We start from the raw sequence: 17,482 nt of genomic DNA, 5'->3' as shown, positions 1-17,482 counted from the left end.
TTTACTCAAATATTTACCCTTTCCATGGTTCTTCCTTCCCTCCTGCATGTCTCTGTTTCTACTGGGATTATTCTCCTTTTGCCTGAAACTTTCATTCTTTTGGTGCCCATCTGTTGGTGAATAATACAATTTTTCATTGCCAAAATGTCTGTATTTCACCGCCAATATTGAAGTTTTCTCTTGTAGAGTTCTAGGTTGGCAGTTTTTTTTTTTAGCGCTTAAATATGGTATTAATCATTTTTGTTGCAAATGAACTGTAACTCTTCTCGTTGTTCCTTTGAAAGTAATGTATCCTTTTTCTTTCAGTGCGTTTAAGATTTTGTCTTTGGGGTTCAGCAGTTTTCCTCTGATGTATCTCAGGGGGTGTGTGTGTGTGTTGACTTTTATTGATGTGTACTAGATTAAAAGTGCACATATCAGGGACGTCCTGGTGGTCTAGTGGTTAAGACACTGCGCCTCCACTGCAGGGGGCATGGGTTTGATCCCTGGCTGTGGAACTAAGATCCCGAATGCAGATCCCCGGTGGGGGAATCAAGATCTCACATGCGGGCTTCCCTGGTGGCGCAGTGGTTGAGAGTCCGCCTGCCGATGCAGGGGACGTGGGTTCGTGCCCCGGTCTGGGAAGATCCCACATGCCGCGGAGCGGCTGGGCCCGTGAGCCATGGCTGCTGAGCCTGCGCGTCCGGAGCCTGTGCTCCGCAATGGGAGAGGCCACAACAGTGAGAGGCCCGCGTACCGCAAAAAAAAAAAAAAAAAAAAAAAAAAAATCCCACATGCCGTGCGGCGTGGCCCAAAAAAGCCAAAAGCGCACATATCGAATGCACCGCTTGTTGAATTTTCACAAGTTGAGCACTCTCATGTTTTCCGGTAACTTCTCTCCAAAGGTAATGCCTACACTAACTTCTAACAGCATGGGTTAAATTTGCTTGTTTTGGTTCTTTACGTCAACATGAAACTTCTCTGCGCTCTGTGTGTGTGTGTGTGGCTTCTTCTGTGCAACCAGATGTTTGTAAGATGTGTCCATAGTCATGCAGGGAGCTGTGGACCTTCGGCTGGGGTTGCTCTGGAGAATTCTACTGCGTCAATCACCACAATGAGCGTATCCATCCTCGGGTAAACAGGCATTTGCTTAGCTTCTGGTTTAGGTTACGATGGAGAGTCCTGCTTTGAATTTCTTAATACGTGTGAAGTGATGAACATATCTGTGCATTTTTTGCTGGAATAAACCTACAAGTGTAACTGCTGTGTGTTGTGCATTTATTCAACTTTAGTAGGTACTGCTGAACGTTTTTCAAAGTGACTATTAATTTAATCAATGCGGATTAATTAATTAATCTGAGCGTCTGGTTATTCCACATCCTCACCAACCCCTCCAATTTTGCATCTTTTTATTTTAGCCACGCTGGGATGGGTGGTGGTACCTTTGTGGTTTCACTTTGCATTTCTCTAATGACTGTGGTGTTTGGTCATTTGAATATTCATTTTATTTTTGTGAAATGTCTATTTGAGTCATTTTCTCATTTCAGAAAATTGGGTTGACTTTTTTACTAAACAATAGGAAGCTTTCTCTTTTTCTTATCATGCATGTGAGCCTTTATCAGATATGTTCATTGTGATTATTCCTGGTCTAGCTGGGGTTCACTTTCTTATTGGGGCATTTTGAAGAATAGAATTTCTGAATCTTATTGTAGTCCAGTTTATCTAATTTTTATTTTATATTTAGTGCTGCTGCAAAATTGTGAAGAAGCTTCCTGTGTATTCCTCCCAGAACTATATATGTACTTTTTTTTTTTTTTTTTGCGGTACGCGGGCCTCTCACTGCTGTGGCCTCTCCCGTTGCGGAGCACAGGCTCCGGACGCGCAGGCTCAGCGGCCATGGCTCACGGGCCCAGCCGCTCCGCGGCATGTGGGATCTTCCCAGACCGGGGCACGAGCCCGTGTCCCCTGCATCGGCAGGTGGACTCTCAACCGCTGCGCCACCAGGGAAGCCCTATATGTACTTTCTAGATTTATATCTTCAGTCCTTGGGAAATAATGGTGTGTGTGTATGTTGTGTGCTAAGAGTCCACAAACATTTTTCATGTGGAAATCCGATTGATACAAGCACAATTCATTGGAAGGACCATCCTGTCCTCATTGAGCTCCTGGATATCCTGTGTCATATAGCAGGAGACTGAACGCATCTGTTACCAGCCTTTCTGTTCTGTTCTAATGTTTAGTTCGTGTATCTGTGCAGCCATGTCACGTGGATCCAGACACTCTAGCTTCGTGACACCTAGGAGTGTGCGTCTTCCAGCTTTGTTCTTCTTTTTCAAGATATCATTGAATAATTTTGGCCCTCGGTATGTCTAAGAAAAAAAAACTCCCTGGGTTTTATATATACATAGCAGTTCGTATCTGCTAATCTCAGACTCCTAATTTGTCCCTCTCCCCACCCGTTCCCCTTTGGTAACCAGAAGTTTGTTTTTGTCTGTGAGTCTGTTTCTGTTTTGTAAATAAGTTCATTCGTATCATTTTTTAGATTCTACATGTAAGTGGTATCATATGATATTTGTCTTTCTATGTCTGACTTACTTCATTTAGTATGACGATCTCTAGGTCCATCCATGTTGCTGCAAATGGCGTTATTTCATTCTTTTTTATGGCTGAGTAATATTCCATTGCATATATGTACCACATCTTCTTTATCCATTCCTCTGTCAATGGACGTTTAGGTTGCTTCCATATCTTGGCTATTGTGAATAGTGCTGCTATGAACACAGGGCTGCATGCATCTTTTTGAATTAGAGTTTTCATCTTTTCCAGATACATGCCCAGGAGTGGGATTGCTGGATCATATGGTAACTCTGTTTTAGTTTTCCCCTGGGTTTTGATTGAAATTTCATCAAATCCACAGACTCCTTCTGGGACTATCAACATCTTTACAATATTGAGTCTTTCTACGCTCTATTTAAAATTTAGGACTTCTGAGTTTCTCTCAACATGTTTTGTAGTTCAATGTGGTGGTCTTACACATCCTTTCTTAGATTTATTGCTTTAATTACATGTTTTTAGATTATTGTGTATGTCATTTTTTTTTTTTAATTTTATTTCTACCCCCCCCCCTTTGTTTTTTCTTTTTGCTGTTATGAAGAAACATGGTTGGGTTTTTGTGGACCTTCTATATAACAGCCTTGCAAAATTCATTTATTAATTTTGATAGTTTGTATAGTCTCTTGGATTTTTTATATATACAACAGTATATTCTGTTTTCAGTGACAGTTTGTATTACTTTGTTTCCAATACTTATGGCTTTCATCCCTTTTTCTTGCTTTTTTGTACTGGCTAGAATCGCTAATGAATATAAATGATGACATCAAGATTTCACCGTTTAATATGATGCTTTTTGTAGGGCTACTTACATCTTCTTTACCAGATTAAGAAATTTCCTATTTTACGGTAGTTTGTATTTTTTTTTCTGTTTTGTTTCCTTTACCGTGAATGGCCATTTAATTTTCTTAAATGTGTTCTCATCTGTCATATGTTCTGCATATAATTTACCTCTTTTTTCCTCTGTCAATGAGGAAAGTTATAGTGATGTGGTTTTTTTATTTTATGGTTTTTTTTGGCTGTGTTGGGTCTTCGTTGCTGTGCATGGGCTTTCTCTAGTTGTGGTGAGCGGGGGCTACTCTTTGTTGCAGTGCACGGGCTTCTCATTGTGGTGGCTTCTCTTGTTGTGGAGCATGGGCTCTAGGCACGTGGGCTTCAGTAGTTGTAGCATGCAGTCTCAGTAGTTGTGACGCACGGGCTTAGTTGCTCTGCGGCACGTGGGATCTTCCCGGACCAGAGCTCGAACCCTTGTCCCCTGCATTGGCAGGAGGATTCTTAATCACTGCGCCACCAGGGAAGTCCCTACTGATGTTTTGGGGGTTTTTTGGTGGTACGTGGGCCTCTCACTGTTGTGGCTTCTCCCGTTGCGGAGCACAGGCTCCGGACGCGCAGGCTCAGCGGCCATGGCTCGGGCCCAGCCGCTCCAAGGCATGTGGGATCTTCCCGGACCGGGGCACGAACCCGCGTCCCCTGCATCGGCAGGCGGACTCTCAACCACTGCGCCACCAGGGAAGCCCCCCCTGATGTATTTTTAAATGTTAAGTCATTCTGCATACAAGGTATAAATCCCACTTGGTTATAAAATAGTATTGTTATTATATAACTATATTATTTGCTCATTTTTATTAAGGATTCTTGACAAGATTAGTTTGTAATATTTTATCACATAATATCCTTAGTTGGGCTTTGAAATCAAGACTTTGCTCGAATTCCAAAATGAGATATAGAAAACAGTATAGATCTTCCTCAAAAAATTAAAAATAGAACTACCATATGACCCAGCAATCCCACTTCTGAGTATATATCTAAAGGAAATGAAAACAGAATCTCTAAGAGATTTCTGAATTCCCATGTTCATTGCAGCGTTATTCATAATAGCCAAGATATGGAAGCAACCTAAGTGTCACTCAACAGATGAATGGTTAAAGAAGATGTGGTATATTTATAAGTGGAATATTATTCAGCCATGAGAAAGAAAGAAATCCTACCATTTGGAAAAGTAAGGATGAGCCCTGAGGGCATCATGCTGAGTGAAGTAAATCAGACAGAGAAAGACAAATGTTGTACGATCTCACTTCTATAGGGCATCTAAAAAAAGCCAACTCGTAGAAATAGAGGGTAGAATGATTGTTTTTTAAGGGCTGGGGTGGGGAAAGTGGGGATATGCTGGCCAAAGGGTACCAGCTTGCAGTTGTAAGATGAAGAAGTTCTGGGGATCTAATATATAGCATGGTAGTTATAGACAACAATACCGTACTCTAGACTTCATAGTTGCTAAGAGACTAGATCTTGTTCTCGGCACAAAGGAAAAGAGAAATGGCAGCTGTGTGACGGGATGGATGTGTTAGCTAATGCTACAGTGGTAATCAAGGTGCAATATTTAAATGTATCAAATCAATATACTGCACACCTTACACTTAAACAATGTTATATGTAATTATGTCTCAGTATAAATAAATAGACAAATAAATTCATAGGATATAAGGTATATTCTCTCTTTTTTCTCACTGAAATGCTTTTTATAAGATTGGTGTTATTTTTCCTTTAAAGTTTGGATGAATTCTCTTTGAAGTACTAAACACTGTTTTATATGTACTTATCTTGGGTTTCTCTGAGCTTCTGGAAGCAGTGGCTTGGTGGCTGATCCAATTTGGGAAGCAAAAACGGATCACTTTGGTTTCTCGTTTTGGTTTGGTTTGGTTTGGTTTTTGTTTGTTTGTTTTTTGGCCGTGCCACGCAGCATGCAGGATTGGGTTCCCTGACGGGGGATCGAACCCGTGCCCCCTGCGTTGGGAGCACTGAGTCTTAACCACTGGACCACCAGGAAAGTTCCCCAAATGGATCACTTCGGATAATTAAAAGTTGGATAAAATTAAAATTAGATAAAGCTGGATAATTTCTAGGTCATTATCTCCTCAAATATTGCTTTTTCTTCATTCTCTCTCTTCTTGGCTCCTGGGGCTCCAGTTAGTCAAACGTAGAAACTTTTTCCTGTGCTCCACAAGTCTCTTAGAATTTTCCTTTGGGTTTCCATTTTCTTTTCTGAGTACTTCAATCTGGATAGATTTATCTTATGTCCAGTTTATTGTTTTTGTGTTCTGCACTGTTCCGGCCCCCCATGACCATGAAGTCAGGGTCCAAAACTCATTAGGATCCAATGACACGAGAGGTCGTTGTCAGAAAAGCCATTGTGACTGGAGATGTCTTCAGTGACTGAAGTCACCAAGTTCAAGGGAAGCCAGAAAAGCCACGGTCTGCTAAGCAAGACCTGGAACGTTAGCTCATCTCTCTTAGGACAGAAAGGATAAGTCCCACCAGGTCTCTGAGTGATGCCTCTTGGTCATAGGCTCTCCAGAGACTGTCTGAGCATCTGCTTCAGGGAAGATGCCCATTTTCCTTTGAGTCTCCTTTGCGAAGAGTGTGGGGTGTTAAGGTGGCCAGCCAGCTCCCTAAACCAGCACTTTCCAATTAAAATACAATATCAACCGCAAGTACTAGCCACTTGTGCGTGTTTAAAGGTCCACACTAAAAAGAAACTGATGGAAAGTAATTATACCTATGTTTCATTTAACCCAATCTGTTTTAAAACGTTATCTTTTCCGTGTGAAAAATGACCAACGACATAGCTCACGCTCTTTCTTTTTACTGTGTCTTCCAGGTCCCGGGTGTGTTTTATAATTGAAGCACATGGCGGCTGAGACTGGCTTTGTGTAGATTGATCCACAGACACCTGTGGGTAGCGGCCGCCACGCTTGGTGGAGCATCTCTAAACACACCCTCGGCGCCTGAAGTAAGTAGAGGTCTCCTTCAGTCAGTACATCTGTCTCTGGCTCTTCCTCTCTTCTGTATCGCTTAGTCTGACTTTATGCAAATTCTCTGTCTCTCCTTTTTTTTCCTCTCTCTCTGTCTCTGTCCGTGTCCTTCTCTCCCACTGAGTCTGGAGGGCCTCTCTGTGTCCCCAAGAACCTAAGGTGGACCTCCCATACATGTGACTACCTGGGTAAAAAGCTTAAAACAGCCCGTCTGAGCCCCACAGAGGACTGGGGTTAGCTGGCCATGCTCACAGGTCATCACAAGCCTGGGGTATCAGTGGGAGCCCATTGTTCCCAGGAGGATTGATGGTCACCATCCATCATTAGCATCTGAAAGTCCTTGCAAGGGCAGAATCACAGAGCCCGGGGAGAAAGCAGCCCAGGCATGCTCACCGCCAAGGGAAGCTCTCCAAGGAGGATGAGGGGACAGAGCGAGGCAGGCCAGCACGTGCAAACAGAGGAACCGAAACAACCCAACTCGACAGACAGGTAGGCAGTGGAGCCCAACTCGACAGACAGACATGCAGGGTAGGATGTGCGGAAGCTTAACCCCAAGTATGTCTCGGTTTTCCTGTTGATTTTCTCAGAAAAAGGGAAGTAACTCCTTTCCTTGAGCTTTGTCCTTCTCACCGCCACCCCCATCAGCAGTGAGGGCTGCTTCTTAGCATAACAGATGTTTCAGTAGCTTTGCAAGCAAACCGCTGCTCACTTATCTGAAACACCATCCGCGACCCACCGTCAAGGTCAGATGGGTAATTTGGTTCTTTTCGCAAATGAATTTTATTTCTTAGACTAGTTTTAGGATCACAGCAAAATTGGGCAGAAGAGGGGCCTTCCCTGGTGGCACAGTGGTTAAGAATCCGCCTGTCAATGCAGGGGACAAGGGTTCGAGCCCTGGTCTGGGAGGATCCCACATGCCGCGGAGCAACTAAGCCCGTGCGCCACAACTACTGAGCCTGTGAGCCACAACTACTGAAGCAGAAGATACCAAGGTTTCCCGTCCACCCCCCGCCCCCAGACATGCACAGCCTCCCGCATTATCAACACGCTGGCACCAGCGTGGTACACGTGTTACAACTGATGAACTCACATCGACACATCATAACCACCCAAAGCCCGTAGTTTACATGGGGGCTCACTCTTTTTCTTTTTTTCTGAATTGTTTTTTTTTTAATACAGCAGGTTCTTATTAGTTATCTATTTTATACGTATTAGCGTAAGAGGGCTCACTCTTGGTGTTGTACGTTTTATGTGTTCGGACAAACGTATAATGCCATGCGTCCACCACTGCAGTATCGTACAGAGTAGTTTCACTGCCCTGAAATTCCTCTCTGCTCTACCTGTTCATGCTTCCCTCCTTCCTAACCCCTGGCAACAGCTGATCTTTTTACTGTATCCATCGTCTTTCCTTTTCCAGACTGTCATAGAGTTGGAATCATGCGGCCTGTAGCCTTTTCAGATTGACTCCTTCCACTTGGAGATAAGCATTTCAAGTTCCTCCGTGTTTTTCCATGGCTTGATAGCTCGTAGCTTCTTAGCACTGAATAATATTCCATTGTGGACGGACCACGGTTTACTTAGCTGTTCACCTGCTGAACAGCATCTCGGTTGCTTCCAAGTTTTGGCAGTTATGAAAAAGCAGCTGCTTTAAACATCTGTGTGCAGGTTTTTGTGTGGAAATAACTTTTCTGTTTTTTTTTTTAACATCTTCATTGGAGTATAATTGCTTTACAATGGTGTGTTAGTTTCTGCTTTATAAAACAAAGTGAATCAGTTGTACATATACGTATGTTCTCATAGCTCTTCCCTCTTGCGTCTCCCTCCCTCCCACCCTCCCTATCCCACCCCTCTAGGTGGTCATGTAACTTTTCAGTTCATTTAAGTAAATACCAAGGAGCACAACTGCTGGGTCATATGGTAGTAAGCAGGTTGAGTTTGGTAAGAAACTGCGAAATGGTCAAAATGTACCCTTTTGCGTTTCCCACCAGCAATGAATGCGAGTTTCTGTTGCCCCACGTCCTCGCCAGCCTTTGGTGTCAGTGTTTTGGGTCTTGGCCACTCTGAGTAGGTGTGTAGTGGAAACTTGGCTGTTAAGATATTGAAAGAAGTGCAGAGCGTGGGCTGAGAAGTCAGACGGAATGAGATCTTCCTCTGTCTCCTACAACAACCTTGGACAAGTCCCTTTCCCCATAAACTTTCATAAATGTGAGTTTTGTGAGCTCCCTTTCTTCAGAAGCCAGTTGACCAATATTTAGCCATTTCCTGTCATGCGCTTGGTGTTTGGGATACAGAAGTGAACAAAACAGATACGGTCCCTGTGCTCAGCAGAGCTTCCATCCAATGAGGGGTTAGAATCAATCAATTACTTAGCTACTCATCAATTATTTAACTACCATTGTGATATGAAAGAGGGGTAACAGTCACCACTGTAACAGGTCAGCCCTGAAATACCAGTGTCTTAACACAAAGGGAGTCTGTTGCTTCCTCATGACCAATGTGGGTCTTCCTGGGAAGGATTTGAACTTCCTGTCTTAGGAGGTCTCAGGAACATCAGCCTCTTCCATCTGTGGCCCCGCCATCCTCGTGGGCAACAGTGTCCTCTGCTTCCAACCAAAGGAAAGAGAAAGAGAAAGCAGAAAGGGTATGTCCACCTGTAAGTCGCTGGCCTGGAAGTGATACACGTTATTTCTGCCCAACTTTCTTGGCTATATTTACTTACTACAGTCACAAGCAGATGCAAGGGAGACCAGACAATAAAGCTCCTTGTGGGTAGCCGCCTCCCAGGAGCATGGAGAGCAAAGGAGCGTGTCATTATGACCCCTCCAGCTGATGCACCATTGGAGCTGATGGACGCCTCGGTACTAGAAGGAACCAGCTACACTGGAGTTCTGAGGAACACTAAAGGCATGCATTTCCACGTTCTCTCCAGAAACCCGCCCAGTGCTGGCTAAGCTGAAGGTAGATGTCACGAGCAACCAGAGGACAGGGGGGTGGCCGTGTGAAGGGGGGTTGGTTCCTCACCTCCCTCGCCCTCTGTTCTTGTCTCTGCGAAGGGCTCCACGTGGCCCATCCATTTCCCCCTTGATCCGAACACGACAGGTGGGACCTGAGACTGGGCAACCTCTGGATAGGCGTCCAACCTGAAATCGCCAGCCGTGGCTTCAGCTGCCGTAGTGACTGTGGCGAAGGCCTGAATTGTCTGCTCCCGTGTAGTTGGGTGATTCTGGTGACATCTTTATCCCAGAGCTCCGGATTTCCATCTCTATCCAGACAGAATTCATCAGACCTGGACAGCTCCCAGCCCCAGAGGGTCCTGGAATTCTTCTGGTCTGACACCGAGTCTGGATCACCCAGGAAAATGACTCTAGAGTAGCTTTCTAGAAGGGGATCAAATCTAGAGCCTCACGGGGCTCCCCCGGTGACCCAGTGGTTAAGACTGCATGCTTCCTGTGCAGGGGGCGCGAGTTCGAGCCCTGGTCAGGGAACTATGATCTCACGGAGTCCAAGCACTTGAGAGTTTAGACTCCAAAAGCACTCCGCAAATACGCTCACCATCCCAGCCTTTTCTTACCCAGTTCCGGCTCTGCGGGTGAGAGTCGACTGCATTGACCCAGTGTAGACCTTAGCACTTTAGGACACAGACTTACTCTCTCGTACCCAAATCTTGTGGCCCAGACTCAAGATTGTGGCCTCCTCTCCCTCCTCTCTTGTGGCCTAGTAGAGAAATCCAGGTTTAAAGGGCTCCATTCTTCACTCAGAATCCATATCTGATTAAGCCCCTAAGCCCCTGGTTCAAGGCCGGGGCAGGGGAGCCTGAGGCTTGGGTAGACAATACCTTCTTTCCATAGTCTCTGCTCCCCCTTGAATCATAGGCTAAGGTCCCATGGCATCAATCCAACCAGGACTATGGTCTAGGGAAGGACCTGGATTTTCAGCATCCTGGTCCCCCAGCCCAGAGATCCCCTCCTGCCATGTCAGAACTCACCAATGGAAAACCAAAAAGTAAACACGGCAGGCACGATGCTGCCTGCCCAAGACTCAGCCTTGCCAACGGACAGATGTACGGGCTGTGGTGGTCAGAGACTCAATCCGAACCATCTTGTGGTTTTCTTACTAAGTGGTTTAACGGAAAGTTCATCCACATGACCTAGTTCCTCCTTCCCTTGACTGGGGGTGTGGGAGAGGAGGACTGGTCCAACCACACTCATGCCCGACTTGAATCTCCCATCCAAACACCGCATCCAGATTGGCAAGGCTGGCCCTAGGGTGTGAGGGGGACTCTGAGCACCGACAGGAGTTAGACGTAAATGATACTGTGATGCCGGCTCTGTCTCATGTAGAACGTGGGGCCTGAAGCGAGTCGCCTTCCTAGGGAGGTGTGAGTCGGCGACTTTCCTTTTTTGTTGTTTCAACAAATACATATTTATTGGGTGTCTCTTAAGGACCTGAGTCTGTGCCGAACATTTGGAATATGCAAATTAATGGAGCTCCCGGTCTAATGAGGAAGACACACGTCAAAGGTCTCCAAAAATCATGTGATTGCAGGGGTGATATCTAACCTCTAGTAACACTAGATTTTTTTTCCCCCACACATCAACCTCAAAAGCTCAGTAGTTTGTCTCAGTGGAATGTCTTATTTCTCGCTCATGTAACCCTTCAGTACGGGTGCCCCCAGCTCGGCAGTTGGAGTTCCTCCATGGGGTGACACATGCTCCCAGGATTCTTCCAACTTTTGGCCCCAGCACCCACTAAGATCTTGGAGTACTCTGCTACCAGAGAGGGGAAGGAGAATGAGAGAGTGAAAATGACGCATCCATTTCTTTCTTCTTCTTTTTTTTAAATTGAGTTATTTATTTTTGGCTGCATTGGGTCTTCGTTGCTGCGCGCGGGCTCTCTCTAGTTGTGGCGAGCGGGGGCTACTCTTCGTTGCGGTGTGCGGGTTTCTCATTGCGGTGGCTTCTCTTGTTGCGGAGCACGGGCTCTAGGCACGTGGGCTTCAGTAGTTGTGGCATGCACTCAGTAGTTGTGGCGCGCCGGCTTAGTTGCTCCGCGGCATGTGGGATCTTCCCGGACCAGGGCTCGAATCCGTGTCCCCTGCATTGGCAGGCGGATTCTTAACCACTGCGCCACCAGGGAAGTCCCACATCATTTCTTTTTTTAAAAAATCCTGAAGTGGCAGGTATCACCTCTGCTCTCATTCCATTGATGAGAATTCATCACGAGTCCACAGCTGGGTGTAGGAAAGTCTGGTATACAGTGTCTTGTGGGGCAGCTGTGGGGCAGTGATAACACAATATAGGAGAAGCCATGAAAGTGTGGTGCGTGGTAAGCCATAGCTGCTCACGTCGTAGGCGCCCCAAGGGAAACAGTGGCTATGACTCTGTGTCAAAAGGGGACTTGACCTTGAGTGCAGACCTCGGGGAAGGCCCCCCCATGATGCTGAGCTTAAGTAGGAGTGTGAGGATGGAGGAACTGTCAGCAGAGCTGAGAGTTGAGGAGAATCTAGGCAGAATCCTGACTCTAGCCCTGAGTCAGGAAATAATTTTGCAAGTTCTCAGAAGTAGACACAATTCCCAAAGCACTGGAAATTGGAGGACATTGAGGAGATGCTTCCATAGGGATTGAATGTGCAGGGCTTTGTAAATGGCGATGTAAAGATTTGGGATTTGATCTTTAGGATAATGGGAAAGGTTTGTTGTTTTTTGTTTTTTTGTGGTACACGGGCCCCTCACTGCTGCAGCCTCCCCCGTTGCGGAGCACAGGCTCCGGACGCGCAGGCTCAGCGGCCACGGCTCACGGGCCCAGCCGCTCCGCGGCATGTGGGATCTTCCCGGACGGGGGCACGAACCCGCGTCCCCTGCATCGGCAGGCGGACTGTCAACCACTGAGCCACCAGGGAAGCCCAACGGGAAAGGTTTTCAACGTAAGCCTGGCATGATCAGATTTTTGTCTAAGATATATATACGGCCACTTCATGGAGACAGAATCGGAGGAGGCAATAAACGTAAGAGCTCACATTTTCTGAGCACCTGTTATGTGCCAGTCACCGTTCTGAGTCCTCCATATGGACAGTTTTCTTAATTCTCACAAGATTCAGTAGAGGAGTCGATCTGTTTTATAGATGAGGACAGGGAGGCTCAGAGGGGCAACCAGGGTGATTAGTGCTGTGCATCAGGTAAGTGTTGGAGCTGGATTTCAACCTGGGAGGACCCTATGTTCTCACCTATTATTGTGATACTATATTTAGCAATAATATATAACATAAATGGACATTTTTATAGTTATTAAAACAAAACCGTGTGTATAGACCAGTTAAGGAGCTCTTGCCCTCCAGGGAAGACTTGAGTTGCTTGGGGTAGGGTGATAGCTGTAAGGGTTTTTTAAAAACGCACGGTTTCAAGAATGGAAACTAGGCTGAAAAGAAATGCTGATGGAAGTTTGGTTCCCAGAAATGTCTGACTACGTTATTTTAGATTAAACTTCCCACTGCAAAAAAATAAAACAAAACAAACAAAAACAGAGAAAAAGCATAGAGAACATCTGTTTGTCAGCCTTGGAGAGCTTCCAAATTAGACAGGATTTATGGTTCCAAGTTACAAAAGGGGAAGGAAACCAAGAGAGGGGGATTTATCACTTGAGGATAGGTTTACACTGACAGTTTGCTGATACTAAAAGTAAAAGCAGCAGAGAAGAGACTGAAAAGCTGGGTGGAACTTTTGGCCGTCGCATTAAACAATATTTTCAAATTGAGGGCATCAGGCAGAAGGGTCCATCAGGAGGAAGTACCCCATAAACATCCCTGAAGGGTCACATCCTGGGATGAAGGTGATCTGGGCATTAGCAAGACCTCAGAAGGGGAGAAACCCAGTTTTAAAAAGTGAAAAGGACTGGTCTTTAGTCCAAGCAAAAATATATCCTCTCTGGAGGAGAACAAGCATACAGAGTGGCAGAGTATCCCCAAAAACATCACACGCAATTTTTGGCACATAATCAAAAGCAATAAGGCATCAGGTGGTTAAGATTAGCCCAAAGAACCCAGAGGGGGGAAAAAGTATGTAATAGAAATAGACCACGTTGGGCTTCAAATAATTATAACCACTATGTACAAATAAATGGCAAGATGGGAAATTTCAACAAAGAACTAGAAAATATGAAAACATAAGTACAAATTCTAGAATTGAAACATGTAGTTACTGAAACTGTGAACTCAACTATGGGATTAACAGCAAATTGGACTCAGCTGAAGAGAGAAAGAGTGACCTGAGACATAGGTCTCAGAGACCTACCCAGACAGAGGTACAGAGAGACTGAAGAATAAATATTCAGAAGAGGGCATGACTTACCTCAATTAATAAAATAAAGGGCATGAGACAAGTATGGGACATGCTAAAAAGGTCCAACATATGTGTAACTGGAGTCCCATTAAGGGGAAGAGAGAGCAGAGGGAGGGATGGAGAGAAGGAAGAGAGAGAGAGAGAATTGCAGAACTGCAATCTCACCTCACCACTTCTGCTAACACAACCCTGGTCTGAACCACGTCAGCTGTCACCTGGATTATTGCAAGAGCCCCCTAACCTCCCCTGCCGACTCGTTATTGTTTTGTTTGGTTTGGGTTTCTAACATTCTTTTAATTCTTTTCCATTATGGTTTATCCCAAGATATTGAATATAGTTCCCTGGGCTATACAGTAGGACCTTGTTTATCCATTCTATATGCAATAGTTTGCATCTGCTAATCCCAAACTCTCAATCCATCCCTCCCCCACACCCCCTCCCTCTTGGCAACCACAAGTCTGTTCTCTATGTCTGTGAGTCTATTTCTGTTTCTTAGGTGCATTTGTGGCATATTTTAGATTCCACATATTACTTATGTAATATCATATGGTATTTGTCTTTCTTCCCCTACTCATTTTTAACCTCCCCTATGTGGTCTAATCTCAACCAAGCAGCAGTGTCACCCCGTTAAACTTAACAGTTCCTCCCAGAATTGGGGCCAAGCCCGGCAGATAGGGGAGGGCGGACACAGCCATGGCTGCCAAAGCACTAGGGATGCCGGCCAAGCTCGGTTCTGGAGTTTGGGCAGATCTAGATGAGAGAAAGTGACTAGCCAGCATTGTGGCTGTCATTCTCGGAAGTCATTTCCTTGCGAGTAAAAATCTGTTGAAGGAAAAAGGTGGATCTTACAGAAATGATGACGAGGCAACCGAGAAAAGCTAGCCAAAAGCTGATCCCTATGGAACGCTTTATTATTCCTGGGAAATTATGGGATAAAATAGGACTTTGGCTTTGGGCGGAGGCCTCGCTGAGCAGAGCAGTAGTAGAGGTCTTCACAGGGAGAGACGCTCACGGTCGATCTCCAGTCCCCAGAGCCGGGAGGAGGCTGCCAAGGAAGACCCTGGTCTGTCTCCTTTGAGAGGGAAGGTCTGAGGGGTACGTCACCCGTTCCCAATTACCAGCCCTCGGAATGGAGGCGCAAGAATGATGTCTGGGTGTCCACACCGGGATGTCCACAAGAGGACTGAAGGCAGTTCTCCTGAAATGGTTGGCACTGTTTCCATATATATAATACACCAGTCCATTCATGAAAACCAAATCTCTTGTTCCTCAAAAAACTAAAAATAGAACTACCATGGGATCCAGCAATCCCATCTCCGGGTATTTATCCAAAGGAGACGAAAACCCGATCTGAAGAGTTATCTGCACTCCTGTGTTCATTGCAGCATTATTCACAACATGCACAAGATATGGAAACAACCTAAGTGTCCATCAGTGGATGAATGGATAAAGATGTGGTGTGGGACTTCCCTGGTGGCCCACTGCTTAGGACTCTGCACTTTCACTGCTGAGGGCCCGGGTTCAATCCCTAGTCGGGGAACTAAGATCCCGCAAGCCATGTGGTTCGACCAAAATTAAATAAAATCACTTATTAAAAAAAAAAAGATGTGCTGTATATATGAATACTACTCAGCTACCAGAAAAAATGAAGTCCTACCATTTGCCATAACACGATGGTTGGATCTTGAGGGCATTATATTAGGTGAGATTAGTAAGACTGAGAAAGACAAATACTGTATGATATCGCTTATATGTGGAATCTAAAAAAAGTGAAATAGTAACAGAGAGTGGAACGGTGGTGACGAGGGAAATAGGGAGATGTTGTTTAAGGATACAAACTTGCAACTAGTAGATAAGTCCTGGAGATCTAATGCATAGTATAGTGATTATGGATGATAAAACTGTATTCTAAACATTAAACCTGCTAAGACACTAGATCTTGAATGTTCCCACTGCTAGAAGACATTATAATTATGTGACACAACAGAGGTGTTAGCCAACGCTACGATGGCAATCATACTTCAGTATAAACGTATCAAATCAGTCTGTGGTTCACCTTACACAATACTTACACAATATTATATGGCAGCTGTATCTCAATTTAAAGAAAACGGGGTGGGGGGGGGACTTCCCTGGCAGTCCAGTAGTTAAGACTCTGTGCTTCCACCACAGGGGCACAGGTTTGATCCCTGGTGGGGGAGCTAGGATCCCACATGCTGCACAGTGCGGCCAAAAGGAAAATAAATAAATAATAAAAAAATTTTTTTAAATGGGCACGTTGCGAGTTTGTATCTCCCATGTTTCAGAGAGCTGCTAGAATCCAGGAGATGGACCAGGTTCCTTTCGTGAACATCATCATCTCATTCCGCTCAGACCCTCTTCCGAGATCCCATTTCAGTTCAGTTCAAGTGGGAAAGGGGGAGTGGAATTCCATGCAGACTCAGGCCAGCTGGGTCTTTCACTGCTCAAATGGTTGAGGAGTGAAGGAAGCTGGGCCTCGAGGCTTTGTGTTGGTGGATGCTGGGCAGGGGTGGGGGTGTTTGCAGGTAGGGTGATGGAAATGTAATCAAGTCTCCGATTTATATAATTAACATTAATGATAACAAGGATAGTTAGCATCTGTTAAGCAATTTCCAGGTCTGCACTGGGTCTGTGACACTTTTTATTCCATCATTTGTTCAAAATTGCCTGATACAACTGAAAGGGTTATTGTCAGGTCGGAGGAAGAAATGAGAGGCCAGAGGGGAAATATCCCCTTCACAAGGTCACACAGCAGCTGTGCGGGTGATGGGACCTCTTGCAGATTGTGGTACACAGAAAAATGCTCCCCCCACAAAGATGTCCACTTCCAAAGTCCCAGAGCTTGTAACTATGTTCCATTACGTGCAAGAGGCTATTAAAGTTGCAGGTGGAATCACGGTTGCTACGCAGCTGATCCTGAGGTGGGGAGATGAGCCTAGATTAACCAGGTGGGTTCCACGTAATCACGAGGACACTTATTAAAAGACGGAGGCAGGAGAGTCAGGGAGAGACGTGAAGATGAAGGACAGGGCCACGAGTCAAGGAATGCAGGCGTCTCTAGAGGCTGGAATAAGGCACGGGAACAGATTCTCCCCAGGAGCCTCCAGAAGGAATGAAGCCCTGCCCAGCGAGACCCATGTTACACTTCTTGCCTCAAGAGCTGTAAGTCAATACATTGGTGTTTTTCTGAGCCACAAAGGCTGTGGTCATTTGTTAAAACAACCACAGGAAATTACTACAGCCCTGAGAGCTGAAAGCAGAGCTGGCATTTGCACTGATCTTTGATATCTACATCCTATACTAGTCTGCTGGGACCGCTGCAGATTGGGTGGCTTAAAAGAAATCTATTGTCTTTAGTCCTGGAGCCTGAAATCAAGGTGTCGGCAAGATTGCTTTCTCCTGAGGCTTCTCTCCTTGGCTTGCAGACAGCCAGCTGTCTTCTACCTGTGTCTTCGTGTGGTCTACCCTCTGTGCCCGCACACGGAGAAAGATAGGTACCTGGTGTCTCTTCCTCCTCTTGTAAGGATACAAGTCCTGTTGGGTCAGGACCCCATCCTCATGACCTTAGTTAACTGTAGTCATCTCCTATTTCTGCTTTGATTTTTAGTGGAACTCATCCTGCTTTCATATTCACTGATATTCGGACACAATGACTCTGCTGCATGATAACCTCTATGAGCATGTTTTCTTCTCTGGGAACGAGGAAGTATATGGTCGGTAAGTTGT

The sequence above is a fragment of the Tursiops truncatus genome, chromosome 19 (assembly GCF_011762595.2).
Source record: "Tursiops truncatus isolate mTurTru1 chromosome 19, mTurTru1.mat.Y, whole genome shotgun sequence".
NCBI lineage: Eukaryota > Metazoa > Chordata > Mammalia > Artiodactyla > Delphinidae > Tursiops > Tursiops truncatus.
The sequence above is the reverse complement of the archived record's forward strand: the minus strand, read 5'-3'. Positions refer to the sequence as shown.